Here is a 17,921-nt window from a genome sequence, read left to right as displayed (position 1 = left end):
GCCTGAATGTCACACTAGACCTGGCTTAAGCTTCTGAGACCTCAAAGCTCACCTGCTATTGACCTACTTCCTCCACCAAAGCCACACCTACTCTAACAAGGCCATGCCTCCTGACAGTGCCACTCCCTAGGAGCCTATGGGGGCCGTTTTTATTCAAACCACCACACATCTGGACTAGGAAACTGGGGAGCCAATGTCATCACCCCCTCAGGAGACACAGCTCAATTTTCACGGGCTCTTCTCAGTGGAAGACTGCCTCGGGCCTGTTGGAACTGCATCACACAGAAGGCTGCCTCCACAGCTGGCCTCGGCAGGGATGTCCACGTGAGGAGGTATCTATACCACTACTGTGACGCTTCCACTTTCAGAACTCAAGAGGAACAGGCCAGGTCCTGACCCCCGACCTTACTGCTGGGGGTCCACGGGACCTTGGCTGTTCATGTTGCACGTGGGGACACATTCCCTTCAAATACCCTGATAATACCACTGTTTGTCTTGCTGTGCTCTTTACCATAGGACAGTCATTTTGACAGATCTTAAGAACATTTAGTTTGGTCTGGTCTTCTGTTTAAAATCTGACGCCATCCTCCTTTCTGATTTAGTAATTAGCTCACTATCTTTAAGGCAAATGCTTGGCTGGGGCCCAGGGGGAAGGTTCATGGTTAAGAGCCCTGGCTGTTCACATGGTAGCCTAGACTCCGTTCTAAGTGGCCACGTTGGGAGCCTAACAACTGCCTACTGTGACTCCAGCTTCACACAATCTGATGCCTCTGGGTTCTGTGGGCACATGGCATATACTTACACAGACACATATACATACAATAAAATGATAGATGTTTGATGAACCATTGGCAGGTAAGCATTGTACAGCATCTTCATTTCTTTCAAAGTACACACCAAGCCTCTGGTACCTCCCAGGCACTGTGCTAGGGTCTGGGGAATACAATGGTCTCTCGTGCTCTCAGGCTCTCCTTCCCCCCTACCCTGTGTGTGTTGGGGGAGGGGGTGAGGTATGTATGTAGGGTGGACGTGGGTAAAAAGCATGGACTGGTATCAGGTTTCTACAAGCACTGAGAAGACTCATTCCATCACCCTGGCAGTGGAATGCACACACAAGTGAACAGCTTCAGGTCAGAGATGAGCTCCAGTTCCTTTGCTCCACGGAGGAGTTCTTCCTGCAACATTCTTTACCTCTGAGAGTCACTTGTCTAATCAGCAAACCAGGAAGAGCAATGGTTCTTGCTTCTCAGGGTTGATAATGAGACGAAAGCATGGACAGCAGTGGTCCTCAACCTTCCTAATGCTGCGACCCTTTAATACAGTTCCTCATGTCGTGGTGACCCCCAACCATAAAATGATTTCCATTGCTACTTCATAACTGTAATTTCGCTACTGTTACGAATCATATTGTAAACATCTGTGTTTTCCAATGGTCTTAGGAGACCCCGTGAAACAGTCATTTGACAAACCCCATCAAGGGATCATGACTGATAAGTTCTCTGATACAGAGCATTTCCTACCATGACCGAGGACCACCAGTACTTATGAATAAACATGCAAGGGATGGAGAGGTGGTTCCAGGTGGCTAAGAGAGCTTGCTGTTCTTCCAGAGGACTTGAGGTTGGTTCCTACCATCCACATCAGGTAGCTCACTACTTGTAACTCTAGCTTGGGGGAATCTGATGCCCTCTTCTGGCCTCTGCGGGTATAAACACTCATATACACATGCCCAAGACAAATACATATATGTAATTAAAAATAAAATGTAATAAACACCATAGTTAACGTGTGTGTGATTACTATGCATCCAATGTTAGCTCAAGGACTTTCTGATTTTAATTCTTTTTCACTTTACAACAAGCCTTTCAAGTGGGAATAAACGCTATAAAGGTTGGTGAGATAGTGGCGCCATTACTAATGAAGTGGCTATTGTTTTCCACATGACCACTTCCTATTATCTATCTTGGTAGGGTCTGGCCTTCCTACACCTTTCTCCTCAGCTTGTGTTCAGTAGCTTTTGCAAAATGGAATTTGCGTTTCTCTCGACTTGAACGTTCCAGCTGTCATTTCACCTGCTTACCGCCAGATGGCAGGCTAGAGTAGTTACTAATTGTTCAATTTCAAGGAAGGCACTCACTTGGGATAGGCAAGGCCTCAGAAATACAAGAGTCGGGTTACAATTAGTGCAGGTGCTTGCCATGGTAAGGCTGGCCAGCAGAGAACATGGGAAATATTCCAGGCACATCTGTCATGTTAGTTCTAGTGGCCATGGTACAGTGGCTCTTGCAGCTCTGTCCAGGTAAGGCTTTATTCCTTAGTTCATCCAGACCACGGTGTGGGTGGGAAAGACTCTTAAAATCCTACAGAGGCCCCCTTTCACACAAAACTGCCCATGAAACCCTGAAGTGGAAGAGTCTAGGTTTTTTTCTCTGCCATCTACTTCTGTGGCAGAGGCTGAGTGAAGAAGGAGCTTGTGAGGTATGGAGGGTTCTAGGTTCATAAGCAGTGCTTCTGTGAGGCTGTGGATGGGCTGGCCTGGAGTCACCCGCCTTCCGGTTGACGGTCCATGGCTATGGACTGGGAGGTAAAGATCTACCCTAAAGGTAACAGGTCCCTACTGGAAGGGTTTGGAGGAGAAGCCTCTTCAATAGAACACAGAGCATTATGGGAAAAAGACACAATGTGTATGAGGGAATAAAATGGAACAGAAGTCCCTGTGGGGATTGTTTTAGGAAGCCGCGGGAAAAGTGGAGGTTTCTGGTAGACATAGCAGTAGAGGGCCCTGGGTTGCACTGATTCACCTGAGTCTGAGTGGGGCCCAAGAACCTGCATTTCTTACCAGCTCCCAGATGCTGCTGTCAGAGGTTGCTGACAACTGCTCCAGAGATGCTGAGGCAGGTGAGTTGCCTGTATGGTTTTGTCCCTGTTGGGTCAGGGCAGCTTTATTTCAAAGCGGGATGCCTGTATCTTAACACTGTATCCTGGTGAGTCCCTAGAAATCAATGAGGCTACTGCATGGTGCTGGGTCCTTTTAGGGACCAACGACATGGCTCAAACCAAGATAGTCAACATGCTCACTTGGTCAGAAACTACTACATCATCACCATCCTCAATCCCACCACAAAGTCAGCCATCTTACAATTACCTTAAGGCTTTAAAGTTTTCGTTCATTTTCTAAAAAAAAAAAAAAAATGTTTCATAACACTTTATTTTAACCCTCCTTTGCTTCCTTTATTTTGGCATAATCTTACTAATGTAGCCCAGACTGGCCTTGAACTTGCAATCCTCCTGCCTCTGTCTTCCAAGTCGTGAGGTTAAAGATAGGCTTTACCATGCCTGGCTATACTTTGTAACCTTTTATCATTTTCTCTGCGAGGGGGCTTGGAGAGGGCAGGGTCCCGTGTATTCCAGACTGGCCTCCAACTCATTACACAGCGGAGGATGACCTTGAACTTCTGATCCTTCTGCCTTCATTTCCCGAGTGCGGGGATTACAGGCATGTACCGCCACGCCTGTTTTTCCTGTGGTGCTAGGGATCACGCTCAGAGCTCCGTGTATCTTAGAAAGCACCCTACCAACTAAGACCCATGCTAGTACATTTTCTCATTGATGGGTGGCCTCTTCTCCCCGGCTGTGGCATGTAACCGGAAAGAACTGAGAAAATCAAGTTCCATAAACTGTGGAATTCATCTGAAGAGCACCCCGTGGAGGGTTGGCTTGCTCTCAAGACTCCTTCCCTTCCTTTGCCTAGCTTGTCTTCAGGGAACTCTGTCCCTGCAGCTCCCTGTCCTTAGAGCCCACCCGTGACAGTGCTGGACCGGACAAAGAGGGGAGACGTCAGGGATCCATCTCTCCCTCTCCACCTCAGACAGGCTGCTATATCCCTCCTGGAAGCAACTCCATGTCCTCTGCGGCTTCGGGTTCCCAACAGGCTCCACCAGAGACCTCCGTGTCTTCTCCCACCTCTCACCATGGAGTGGTGTCTTAGTATCTGTTTCGTGGCCAGAGCCTCAGACCACAGGCCGTGTCATTTAGAAAGGAAAGCGATTATTTTTCAGAACGCGGAGGCTGCAAAGATCGACGAATGGCTACACCTGGCTACTGCAGCACACGGTAGAAGGGTTTTACATGGTGAACGTTGGAGAGAAAATGAGGAGGCGCGCAGATGAGCGTGCATAAGAGGCGAGTGTGGGCAAGAGAGGAGAGGATCCTCCTCATTAGGACCCCCTTCCTGTGGTCTTCCTGTTACTCCCCTATCCCTAACAGCACCTCTCTAGATCCCATAACCCCGAGCACTGTGGCATTAGGGTTAAAGTTCACCATGAGTTGGACAGGACAACTATTCAAATCGCAGCGGGTGGAAAGACCTACCGGCGTGGACGGTCTGGGTCACCTCGTGGTCTCATTTGCTTCCCAGTTTTTCCCCGTGCCTGCCTGCCTAACCAAATGACCACATGCCACGTAGGAGTTCCTGGGTTGGCAAGGAGGTGTGACCATCCCCTTCCGGCCCTTACCTATTACAGACAGTCTCATTGTCAAAGGAAGATTGGCTACATGACTAAAACCTAGTCATGTGACAATCGCTGGTCTTGGGTCCTGAAAGAACCAGCGTCTGTAACGTGCATGGCGCACCTGCTGTGTGCCTCGTGTGGGGCGGGTCACAGGGGCGGAGCCAAGGGTGGTGATGGAGGACTTTAGTCTTGGACTTATCTCTAGTGACTTCTCTTTCCCACCTGAGCCCGCTTGCCCTGTAATGTCACTTCAGGACAGGTTCCCTCAATTCCTCCCAACCTCCTTTGACTCCCTTTAGTAGTAGACACCCTAAATTTCCCCCTAGAGAAAGCGTAAGGGACATAGGACCTTCACACCATGCTTAGTGATCTTAGGGAATCCCCAATATCACCAACAGGTGTGAGTGACATAAGTGAGCAAATTTAGATGGCCCTTACCTCTGCTGGGGTGTGGAAGGCACTCTGATACTGGGACAGGGGTTGGGCCCCGTTATCAGTGAGGCTGGTTTTCACTAGGCACAGGACGGCCTCTGTGAGGCTCCAAGTCAGTTGCTGAAGATAAATGCCTATAGTTCTTCGAGTGGATGATGCAAATTTCCCACTGGCCTTGATGGACAGCTGTCCCTTGGAATCCATGGGGGGTGTTCCTCAAACCCCTGCCTGCTCCCATCCTTTCCACAAAATGGTGTAGTAGTTACGTATAGTCCACACACATCCTCCTACATCCTTTATTCTTTGGTGGTGGCCTTGCTTCTAGCATTTCAACCATCTCTAGATAATTTATAACATCGAGCACAATGGGAATGCTGTGTACAGTTATTGCTCTGTGTTACTTAGGGAAGACTGGACAGGTTTCCACACGCTCACTACCATTCGAGGCGAGACTACACAGTAGGTGTCAACAGCCCTGTGACAACTTTTCCTAAATACTTCCCATCATCAGCAGGTGGCAGAATCTATAGAGGCACACCCCACGGACACAAAGAGCCAACTGTGTCTGTGGAGGAAGTCGTACAGAGAGCTCTCATACAGAGCTCAACTGATCATCACGGACCCTCATGCACCCTCATGGACTTTCATCAGTGACGAACCCTGTTGCTTAGAAGACCCAAGAGACGATGGCATCCAAACTAAGTATGTTTAGAGAGAATCACCTACCGTGGAGATAAAAGCGCAGCTTTAGGTGGACCCAGGCCATGACCCCCTAGATGACATTTCATCTTTGGGACTATATGGACTCATACACTTTGAAGAGTTTTCAGAGAATAGTTTTCTTGAGGTAATTTTTAAAATCTGAAAGAGAGATGACCCTGTTTCCCACTTATCCTGTATAGGTCAAATAGGATTCTTTGCTATAGTTTAAAATTTTTATTTATTTGTTTATTCAGAGACATGGTCCCATTATGTAGCCAAGACTGGCCTTGAACTCAGGACATCCCTGTTTTAGGCTCCCGAGTGCTAGTTTACAGGCAAGTACCACACGCCCGGCTTCTGATCTAAGTCACAAAACATGCTCTGCTTTGTTTGACCCATTCCCTCCTGCCCCTGCCCTCCCTGCCCCTGCCCCGCTGCTCCCCCCCCCCTGTCCCCCCCATGTGTGTTCTGTCTGCATGGATGCCTGAATGCCAGAAGAGGGCACCAAATCCTATTATAGATGGTTGGGAGCCACCATGTGGGTGCTGGGAATTGAACTCAGGACCTCTGGAAGAGCAGTTAGTGCTCTTAACCTCTGAGCTGTCTCTCCAGCACCTGTCCCTCACCTTTATTTTTTATGATCAGTTTTGCTTTTAAGGCTGTTTCACCAGAAGGTCTTGTCAAGGTGCACATAAAATCATATAGGGGCTATGACAAATAGATTGGATCATTGTCTCTGGTTCCTGGCACAGAGCTCCAAAAGCCCCTGGAATTTCCCAAGTCCTAGTGGCTTCTTGACATAAGGAACCCTGCTGGCCACACTTGAGTTTATGCTGAGATGATTTAGGCTGGGTTCCCTGGATAGCCTTAGGATGCTACCATCACTGCAATACCAAGGAGAGGTTTTGGTTGGTTCAATATCATCCACTGATATATCTGTTTCTCTTCCCTCTCTTCTCTCTATCAGTATCTATCTATCTATCTATCTATCTATCTATCTATCTATCTATCTATCTATCTATCTATCAATCAATCATCTATCTATCTATCTATCTATCTATCTATCTATCTATCTATCTATCTATTTCTGTGTGTGTGTGTGTGTGTGTGTGTGTGTGTGTGCATGTGCACGCATGTGCACACATTAGAAGTGAAGGTAGATACTGGAAATTAGATAGAGATTAAACTCTGCAAATCCCACAGGCAGTATGGTTTGCCAAAACGTGTATAAATGCCCCTGTGTGGTGTATAAACACTCCTGGGTAGTGTGTATAATGCTCCTGTGTAGTGTAAAAATGCCCCCCTGTGTAGTGTATAAATGTCCCTGTGTGGTGTATAAATGCCCCTGTATAGTGTATAAATGCCCATGTGTAGTGTGTAAATGTCCCTGTGTGGTGTATAAATGCCCCTGTGTAGCGTATAAATAACCCTGTGTAGAGTGTAAATGACCCTGTGTAGTGTATAAATACCCCTGGTAGAGTGTAAATGCCCCTGTGTAGTGTATAAATACCCCCGGATAGTGTGTAAATGCCCCTGTGTAGTGTATAAACGCTCCTGGGTGCTGGGAGGGTGGTGCTCCTCAACTCCATGGGGCAGAGTTTCTGCTCTGTGGTCCTCTTAGACCTTGCCTTTGTCCCGCATCATGGGGCTGCTCATCCAATTCTTTAAAATATCCTTTGAACAAACCAGTAAATGTAACTCAACAATTTCTCTCAGTTCTGTGAGCCATTCAAACAGACCTACTGAGTCCAAGGAAGGTACCTGATTTATGACTGCTGGCCACATGTTCGGGGTCCAGGTTCGAAACCAGCATGTGAAGTGGGGGCAGTCTCGCGGCCGTGGCCCTTAACTCGTGGCATCTGGTGCTGCCTCTGGGCAGCTAAAGCAGGAAGTTGGTCGGATTGTGTTACACCCAGCTGGTGTGCAGAGGTGGAGAACTGCTCGATGTGCAAAACTTAGACAACTACTTCCGAAGTGAGGTGCGCTGGGAGAGATCGCAGAGAAGGGAAAGCCGTGTGCTGTTTTCTAATGGGGTTTAGAAGAGGGGGGGGGCCTGGTAGTGACGCACAGAAGCCGGTCTGCTGCTATGGTTGAGTCAGTGGGCTCTGGAACGGGTTGTTAGAAGCTGGGGGCCTTGAGTTCACCACAAACCTTCGCTCCATCTCAGTTTCGCCAACATCAAGGTGGGGGAAAGAGGAACAATCAGCCTTATAGGGTTGTTCTGAAGATGACTCCATACAAACACATGATAGGGCTGGCGTGGTGCTTTGAATAGGAATGACCCCATAGGCTCATCTATTTAAATGCATGGCCATTAGGGAGTGAGTGGTGTTACTTGAAAGGGGTTAGGAGGTGTGGCCTTGTTGGAGGAAGTGTGTTACTAGGAGTGGGCTTCGGGGTTTCAGAAGCTCAAGCCAGGCCTAGTGACTTGCTCATCCTGCTGTCTGAGGATCCAGATGTGCCTCAGAATATTTAATACCATGCAATAATGAAGATGATGGTCAAAACACCAAGTTTACATGGCACTTCTTATATACCAGCTGCTAACTGACATTTTATAGCTAGACTTGATCCTTACTTCTTTTTTGTTTGTTTATTTGTTTTTTTTTTTTCAAGACAGGGTTTCTCTGTGTAGCTTTGCGCCTTTCCTTGAATTCACTCGTAGCCCAGGCTGGCCTTGAACTCACAGAGATCCACCTGGCTCTGCCTTCCAAGTGCTGGGATTAAAGGCGTGCGCCACCACCGCTGGCCTGATCCTTACTTCTCGTGGTCCATATTTTCAAATGTTGCTCATGTGACAAAACTTATTAGTAACCCAAACACTAGTCCTTATACGATGCTGTGTGGCAGACACACACGGGCATGTGCCAAGAGGCGAAAATGAGAATCATCTGACCTCCGTGTTTCTTGTGAAGCTCACACAGGGTAGTTTTCTGTCTCCTTGGCTGGATTATTATTCTGGATAAGCGCATTCTCTACAGTCCATTTTGTGTCCTCTTTTTGTTTTGTTTCACTGTTTAAAGGCCCCTGAGCACAGGCCTGAGGTGCTGTCCCGTGGATGCTTAGTTAAAGAAAGCTGTGGCGTGCCTCACAGAAGAAACTGATGAAATAGCTAAGTTTCGTCCTGGAGTGAGCGTCAGGGCTGCTAGCCTCCAATGAGCTTACATGGTGAATGAGCCACATTTTCAAATAAGGTGCCTTGAAAGAGAAACATAGAACAAAGCCGGGTGGACGGAGGAGCCACTGAAAATGTGAGGGAAGGGGGCGGCGACCTGGGAGCGGTGGTTTGGAATCCACCAAGGCCCCTGTTTACAGCCCCTTACAGGGAAGGCACGGGCCTGAAGTGAGCTGACGGCCCTGACTGTGATGACTCCTTTAAGCTAAGAGCCTTGGAGAGAAAAGGGCATGCGCAGACACTTACACCCTCTAATGCACCACTGTCTGTTTCTTTTCCTGGCCATACGGCTTCCTTCACCTCTTTCCTGACCCCGCCATAGGCTATTTTCTTTGCTTTTTCATCTCACCTCCCAGTTTAGACACCTATCATCACGTCTGCCTCTGACGTTTCCCGGTGCGCTTTTTAGCATAAACTTAAATAGATCGACTTTATTGGTTATTCGATGAGAGTCCTGGGGGCTGGAGAGTCTAACACGGCTAGAAACAAACAGAGCCAGTCACACGACACCTTCGAGCATGAGAAATCTGGTGCGCCAAGAGACGGTGGCCTGACCTTATTATTGAGGACCCACGGTTGATGCAACAGTCCGGGACGTAGCCATGAAAGGAGATTGAAATGGAGATGAAATGAGGTCCCTGGACACATGTGGGCCCACAGCAGTGAAGGATGCAGGGTAGCTAGATGGCCAGGTCCTCACTCTATCCAACTCAGTGGCAGGCAGGGTAGACAGGCAGACAGCACGAATCTGGAAAGGATGAAGCAGCCCTGCAGAGATGGGACCGCATGATGGTCTAGAGCGTTCCAGAAGGAACAAGGATAATGGATGCACCATGGCTGAGATACACGGAGCAGAGCAGCAACAGGCTGGGTGCCCGGCAGTTGAAATGTAGGAAATGGCCCCACAAGTTAGTTGGTACAGGGAGGAGAGTCAGAAGTAAACGGGAGGAAAATGTGATGGGCTGCTTGGGCCATCTCTGTGACAAATACCCAGGGGATTATTTAAAAGGAGGAAGGATTTACTGTGGCTTAGTTTTCTAGTCTCTTCTGGGCGTGAGGTGAGGCAGAACATCATGGCTGTGGAAACATGTGCCCAAAAGCAGCCCAGGACACAGAAAGAGTCAGGAAAGTGCCATGCTGCAAGATAGAGTCCCCAAGGACACGCCCCTAGGGACCTACTTCCTCCTGCTAGGAGTTTCCTCCTAAAATATCCAGCACCTCCCCCAAACACTTCCACGCAGCCGGGTGGGTACCAAGCCTTTAATACACAAGCCTGTCCCCCAAACACTTCCACGCAGCTGGGTTGGTATCAAGCCTTTAATACACAAGTCTGAGGGCTGCATTTCATATTCAAACTGTAGCAGAAAGTATAGCCCAGGACCTGGTCCCTCACTTGACTCATACACCGGAGTTGCCTGAGGTCTGGGCACTGTGGGTAGCTTCTGATTCAGGGGTCTAGGGTGAGGCCTAAATAAGACGCATTCCTGACAGATTCCTAGGGGCCTGAGGCTGCAGTCTGGGATGATTGACATTTAGAGCCAGTGTGCTGGGGGATGTGAACGTCACTAGAGACGCTCCAACCTCCTCGGGCAAGCGGAAATCTTTCACTGGGAAGATTTGGTTTGCTGTCTTATCACACACATTTCAAATTCTCTTCCCAACAGTAAAAGAAAAAATAATAATAATTACAAGGAGCTGCAGAGGGGAGCTGGCAAGATGGCTTAGTAGGTAAGTGCACCGTTTGCTAAGACTGAGGCCCTGAGTTCAAGCCTCATGTGGTGGAGGAAGAGAACCGATTCCTACAAGTTATCTTTTAATTGCTGCACAGGTACATGTGCACACACACATATAAAATAACGTAGAAATTTAAAAAAATGTTAAAACAACAAGAATAACATAAAAAACTTGAAATCATATCATTGAACTGAAATCTGAACGAGACAGAAAGAAACAGACTTGAGGACTTGCTCTGTCCGCTGACTTCAATGTTACAGGAAACAAAAGAAAATCTCTAGGCCGAGTGATATAACATTAATGGAGAGTATAAAGAACAGACCACCCCACAGAGCATAAAATGGAAAATGCCAGCTTACCTGCCGGGGAGCTTGTCCATTAGGGCTTCTCTGGGTGTTTAACTTCTCTTCCTGAAACAAAACAAAGCAGAACACTGAGGGATACTTGTTGCCGCATTTTCACAGCGGGGCTGTGTGGAGAACATGACAGAAGATGGCATTTCCCGAGGGGCACAGGGCAGTGATGTTGCTGTGGGGTTTCTGGCCTGAAACAGCCCAGGCAGGCAAGAGGTCTGAGGTTTGTTAGGCCTGACTTGGCAGCCCAGCTCCGGGCACTTAGCAATCAATCAACAATTAACTAACATCTCAGTGTTCCCATTCATAAAATGAGATTGTAATGAGATTTAAACGGCATAACATGTAAACTGTTCATCACACGCTGGGCATGTTGGACTACATCTGAAGATCTGAATGCTTGCATTCCCTTCAGAATTCAGATTGATGTTGAAACAATCCCCAGCATCAAAAGGTGGGGCTTTGGGAGGTGAGTGGATCATGAGGGCAGGGTCCTACAAAGAGGCCCTGGGAGTGCCTCTGGCCCTTCATCAAGCAAGATCCCAATGAAAAGGCCACTATCTAGGACATAGGAACTTAGCAGAGAGCAGTGTGCTAGGGCCTTAGACTTCCCAGTCTCCAGAACTGTGAGAAAGATATTTCTGTTGTTTATAAACCACCCAGTCTAGGGTGTTTTGTTATAGTAGCTTAAACATATTAACATTGTTGTGGGTAGTGCCCATAAACACTGCTTAGCAATATTCCTCCACTCTGATAGACACAGTTTCAATTAAAAAAGGAAGAAGAGAGACAGGGAGAGGAATTAAATGAATTTGATCTTTGGGGGTATATCAAGCAATGTTTCAACTAGTAAAAGTATAACCTTTGAATAAAATACATAATTTAGAAAATATCTTTGCTTATAATGAAAATGATGTATAGAATTGAGAAGGCAAAGAAATGTTCAGATTTTCACTTCTCTGTTTAGTAAAATACTTCACTATATACAGACACGTTTAAGACATGCTTTTATTCTACTTTCAAGTAACTAATAAAATAATGAGCTCCAACCTCCCATCTAACACCAGACAGTTACATACATTCAGTGATTCAATTTCATATTGTTAGCCATGTCTTTTCAGTCAGTATCTATGTTTATTATGCAATAGTTCCCTAAAACTTGAAAACATTCATTGGCTATCCCTCATCCTATTGTTCTTAATTTTTACTGCACCCCTCATTATTAATCACGAGCATTTTGAGGACATATTCCTTGGTAAGCACAGTAGGAGTAGGGTGAAGTGTATGCATTCAGGGAGTGATCCACCTATACTGGCAAGAGCACACATAACACATCACTCAGATGGTCTGTGGTGCATAAAATAAACAACACTGGACATCTCCCGGAGAGGCTCAGCACTGAGACCGCACCACCGAGCAGAGCAGCTCTGAGATACTGCCGGTTCCGAGTCAGGCAGACGGGAAACTAGTGATGGCCAGTTATGACAGGAAGGCCTTTCAGGCAGACCGAGCTTGACAAAGAGGAAGCAAGGGCTGCTGTTTACTTAGCCAACAAAGAATTCTGAACTCCTGCTTTGTGTCAAGGTACCAGGAAGCTGCGGTAAATACTCTGCGGCTTGCTCTCTGAGGCGACAACCTCCTGTGAGGAGGAAGGAGTATTCTGGATTCTTGATGTGTAAAGAGCAAATCAGTGAGGAGCCTGGGCAGGCCAAGGGTTTACTTGGAGGTCTGCAGCACTCCGTGAAGAAAGGTCGTAAAGAGGGAAGACACCTCTGCATGGATGGACTGGAAAGTTTGGGGCCAAAGAAACAGAAGGGGCAGTGGGGACGTTTGAGAGGAGGACCCAGCAGGGGCTCAGTGCTGAGGACCCCAGCCTTATATCCTGGTGTGCTGTCTCAGAGGAATCGATGCTCTTGCTTTGAAAAAGATATCGAACTATCTGTTGGAGGCTACTCTTCCGTGCTCACAGGTGTACAGTGAGACGTGACTGAGTCATGCAGTTGCTAAGGACTAAAAACATGAAAGGTCAATAGGTCACTCTCCTGGACCCACCATTGGGCATGTCACATGGTGGGTTGACAGATACTGCAACCAGAGACAGAACGACATAGGAAAGAGCTGGAAGTGATTGATGGACAGGTGTGCTTCCGTCTGAGCAAAGGATAGACAGACCCTCGAGAGAGCACCATTGGCACTAATAAGGGCTGGAGCGATGATGACCCAGCAGTTAGAGTGCTTGCTGCTCCTCCAGACGGCCGGAGCTGGGTTCCCAGCACCCACACTGGGCATCTCACTATGGCCTGTAACTCCAGCTCTAGGTGATCTGTCTGATGCCCTCTTCTGGCTTCCATGGGCACCTCCACACACACAGCGTATACATCACACCACTCACAAGAATAAAACATTTAAAAAATGGATTGAAGCCAGGATCCAAATACATGGGTAGACCAGTCTTGGAATGCACAGTTCTTCTCATCAAGCTCCTCCAGGCAGGGAGCCTTGGGTGGCTCGGCGCTGCCCATCAAATCATTACCACCCTCAGCTCTGACTCCAGGGCCTCCATTACGCAACACCCACGGCTTTCCCCAATAACCTCTGCAACTCTAATTCCATTTCCAGTCAGCCTGGCGTGTTCAGTGTTTCAAAGGCTTCCAAGCCTTTTACACATATCATTTCCTTCGGGGCCTCCTTGCCCATCCTGAAAATTTTACCCTGAAAAATTCCCTTTACACTTGGAGACATAAGGCTTACAGTCAAAACGTAAATAAATCAGCGTGAGACCTGGAGATGTAATACAGATTATCGGCAAAGTGCTGTCAACCTTTCCAAATGTTCCAGAGCTACACAGTCCAATAATGATATCTGCTGCCCGCACACGGCTATTTTACTTTAAATGACTGAGAATGAAATAGTTAGAGGCTTGGTTCCCCGGCGGCGGCACCCAGCCACTTTGCATGTTCTTAAAATACGTGTGTGAGTAGATGCTAAGACACCAGCCTTTGGGGACGAAGCACATTGAATATTCTATTGGCTAGAGCTCTTTAGTGATTTTTTTTTTCTCCCAGCACATTCGAGGACATTAAACCCCTAGAGGTTATCACGTCCCTTGTCTGTTGGTGAAGCGTTTTGTATTGCTGGTATTCCCCCCAGCCGCCGCCCACGGAATAGAATCTGTACCGTTTGCTGCTTGGTTCTCAGGTGGAGCCACACCTGATCTCCCAAGAGGTATTTCTTACTTCTCCCGACACCGCTGGACTCCCCACGGATGTCAGGGGCAAAGGTGGCTCAAAGTTTGCACATCTTTGAAAAGGCATTTTCATTTGGAAAGACGGGGCTAGCCCCACAGCCAGAAAGTTCTGAATTGGAATCTTAGCTTCACCACGAATGAGCTGTATTGCCTGGAGCAGATCTCCCAACCTCTCTGGGCCTTTGCGCCCTCAGTTGAGGTATGCAGATCATGGGCAACTCAGGATTGGCAGGCCATAAGGTGCAGATATGGCAGCCACCATTTCCGCTGCAGTGCCTTGCTGACGCAATGAAGAGGTTGGTTTCCAGGAGGCCCTCTTCTGGGATAGGGGTGGCACTCCTTACCTCTCCTGCTCATCACTACCCAATCTTCTGGCTTCTTCATGAAGTGTTTGTCATTACCAGAGAGCTCAAGTACTTGTAACAGGAAGGGGGGGTTTTCACTTAAAGAAGGGCGAAGGAAGAAGAGCTACCGTTTCCTAGAGGCCCGGGACATGGCAGACTCACGCATAGGAAGTGTATCATCATTCCATAGACCCTCCCCACGAGGCCTGGGGAGAGCGGAAGGATGCGAGGATGGTGCATGGAGAAGGTGTGTGGGTGGCGAAAAGGAAGCCGGGTAGCATTCAAATTCAGAAGGTGGGCTCAGGTTAGGTCAGGAGGGGCCTTGAATGCCAGGCCACGAGGCTGGCAGTCTATAACTGGTAGCACCATGCTGGCTTCCTCGGTGGGCATGGCAGAGGGGAACTGAGCCAGCCAGGACTTAATTGTAGATTGGTTTTTTGCCTCAGTTGGATCACAAAGTGGACAGGGTTTTTTTTTTTTTTCCCCAATAACCTTCTGTTCTCTTCGCGAGAGGGAAACCGATTTCTTTCCAAAAGGCATTAAATTCTGAACATGATAAGCCTGAGTTGGCACTGGGCGCTTTTCCTTGTAATTGGCAAACACATTCAGGTCGGGGCCTCTGTTTTCCTTTGATGGCTTCCCACCCCCAACCCTAAGCAAGGTCATTATCTGAGCAGAAAGAAAAGATCTCACGCAGGGAGGGCTCCTTTCTCCCAACAGGCTTTGCAAGCTTTGCAACATCTTCCCTGGATACGGTTCAGCTGGGGGCCTTCTCCGTATTCCAAGAGGAATTCCTGGTCCTCACAGAGGGGCCTTTGTCGGCCGGGGTTATGAGAAGCTAACCGCTTGCCTCGCACAAGGAAGTATCTTTTCATGGTGTGAAGTCATGATCAAAGAGGACCCGTGAGCGAGAGCAGGAGGACAAAGTGGTGATTTACATCGAGAATTGCTACAGTGCCAAGAAGGGCCCTGGTCCTAGAGCAGAGCCCCATCGGCTCAACACAGAGTCTGCCTTTCACTCATCTCCTGATGGATTGCATTTTTAAAGATGTATTTATTTATTTTTTTTGGTTTTTCAAGACAGAGTTTCTCTGCGTAGCTTTCGCCTTTCCTGGAGCTCACTTGGTAGCCCAGGCTGGCCTCGAACTCACAGAGATCCGCCTGGCTCTGCCTCCCGAGTGCTGGGATTAAAGGCGTGCGCCACCACCGCCGGCCAAGATGTATTTATTTTTAATCAGTGTGTCTGAGTGTTTGCCTGCGTTCTCTATTTGTGCGCCACATGGCACACCATTCCTGGAGGAGCTAGAAGAGGAGTCAGGGCCCCTGGAAGTGGAGTTCTGGATGGTTCTGAGCTGCCATGTGGGCGAGACCCAAACCCTAGGCCTCTGCAAGAGCAGCAAGTACTCTTAACTGCTGAGCCACCTCTGATGGATATTAAAAGTTTAGTCCTCAGTATCTGTACAATTGGATTTTCTGTCTTTTTTTTTTCTTGTGTCCATGTGTGTGGTGTGAGTGCATGTGTGTTTATGTGTGTACGTGTGTGAATATACATTCATGTGTACATGGGTGTGGAGGCTAGAGGTTTATGTCAGTGTCTTCTACTGTCCTCCACTTCTCTTGGAAGCAGGTCTCTGGTTGCTGAGCTTCCTGATTGGCTAGGCTGGCCAGCCCCAGAGCACCTGGGTTGTTGTTGTTGTTGTTTTTTTCCTGCCTCCTCATTCCTTTGGCTTCCTCCAGTAACAAATACATATACATACATGCATATATTTTTAAGCAGTAAATCCTCTGTTTTGTTCCCAAACATCTCAAATATTGTCAAAAGTCTTAAAGAACTTATTTGAGTTACATGGCAACACCCTGCTTCAAAAAGCAAAAATAATATATGTATATATTTATAGATAGAACCAATATACATATAAAATAGACATCTATATACATACATATACACATATGCATAGTACACAATGTTTGGGAAAAAGCAAAAAAAAAAAAAAAAAAAAAAAGGCTTAGCCTTAGTCATAGCAAGCTAATCTTGTGATATGTGCCCGATTTTCTTCCCATGATGTAATTTTTATGAAGCTATGACCAAAATCCTGGAGAGAACAAGTGCAGAGAAGAAGGCTTCACTTTGGCTGGCAATTTCAGGGGCTTCAGTCTCTGGTGGCGTGGTCAGAGCAGCATGTTGGCAGATGGATGGTAGAGGCTGATCTTCTCATAGTGGACAGAGTGAGGAAACAGCCGAGAGTTACGTCCAAACACCCTCCCCCTGTGACCTACTTCTTCCAACTAGACCCTACCTCCTAAAATTTCCAGAATATCTCAAAACAGGGCCACCAACCGGGGACCAAGCATTTAGCACGCGAACCTGTGAGGGGAAATTTCCTGTTCAAATCATAACATATGGTATATTTTTATGTCCAATTGCAGGTCAATTTTTTTTTTATAATATATAAGTGACTTCATGTCCTACCCCCCCCACTCAACATGGCACGTTTGTCTATCTCTCTGACAACATATGATGACTATAATGAATATTATAAGCAACTACAAACTATTCCAAGGGTGACTCCCAGCCAGTTCATTAACCATTCTTCTCTAGAGCCTGACATTTTCGAAACTTTTCATTTTTGGTAAAGTTCTTGCACTTTTCAAGTTCAAAGTCTATAGGGCTATCAATACTATGTGCATTTGATGTGTGGCAGTTCTCTATCCCGCCTAACCCCCCCCCCCCCCAAAAAAAACAAAACCAAACAAAACAAAAAACCTCATGAAAGTCGAAGAACAATTTAGGAAGAAGATTCCTGGGAATGGGAGAGGGACAAGAAAGGGTAAGGTTATGTGTATGCAAATATGATCAAAGTATATTATGTATAAGTATGAAATGTCATAATAAAACCCACTTATCTAATTAATATATGCTGACAAAACATAAAAAAAATTTCCATTTTTGTACGATCAAGTATTTCATCTCAGATGCATGTCAGGGAGCATATAAACAAACAAAAATCTCACATGGCATGCACCTCTCCAATAGCAAAATCCCAAGAGAGCAAAACTTCACTAAAGTTGCCTTTTAGCATCCTTTGGGATGAGTTAGGTAAGAATGGCTGCCCTAGCCGGGCGGTGGTGGCGCACACCTTTAATCCCAGCACTCGGAGCAGAGCCAGCGATCTCTGTGAGTTCGAGCAGCCTGGCTACAAGTGAGTCCAGGAAAGCGCAAAGCTACACAGAGAAACCCTGTCTCGAAAAACAAAAAAAAAAAAAAAAAAAAAAAAAAAGAATGGCTGCCCTAATAAAGAGCCTGACATAATCTGAATATTTAAAACCTGAAGAAAAAACACTTCTGCCTGATCACCAGTAGGAAAATGTGCTCCGTAAGTACTCTCGACTTGCAGTCTGGCAAGCTGACTACTTTTCTAAGGA

The 17,921-nt window shown here is 47.1% G+C and overlaps 1 protein-coding gene across 1 annotated transcript in view; it reads right to left on the bottom strand.

The window, feature by feature from the left end:
• The window catches only part of C10H4orf19 (chromosome 10 C4orf19 homolog), an 80,227-nt gene that overhangs the window by 10,901 nt on the left and 51,405 nt on the right, over nucleotides 1-17,921 (bottom strand). The window contains 1 exon segment of the mRNA XM_028868142.2: nucleotides 10,914-10,964. The gene's annotated coding sequence lies outside the window, so the exon portion shown is untranslated.

The sequence above is a fragment of the Peromyscus leucopus genome, chromosome 10, assembly GCF_004664715.2.
Source record: "Peromyscus leucopus breed LL Stock chromosome 10, UCI_PerLeu_2.1, whole genome shotgun sequence".
Taxonomy (NCBI): Eukaryota; Metazoa; Chordata; class Mammalia; order Rodentia; family Cricetidae; genus Peromyscus; species Peromyscus leucopus.
This window is presented reverse-complemented; position numbering and strand designations above follow the sequence as displayed.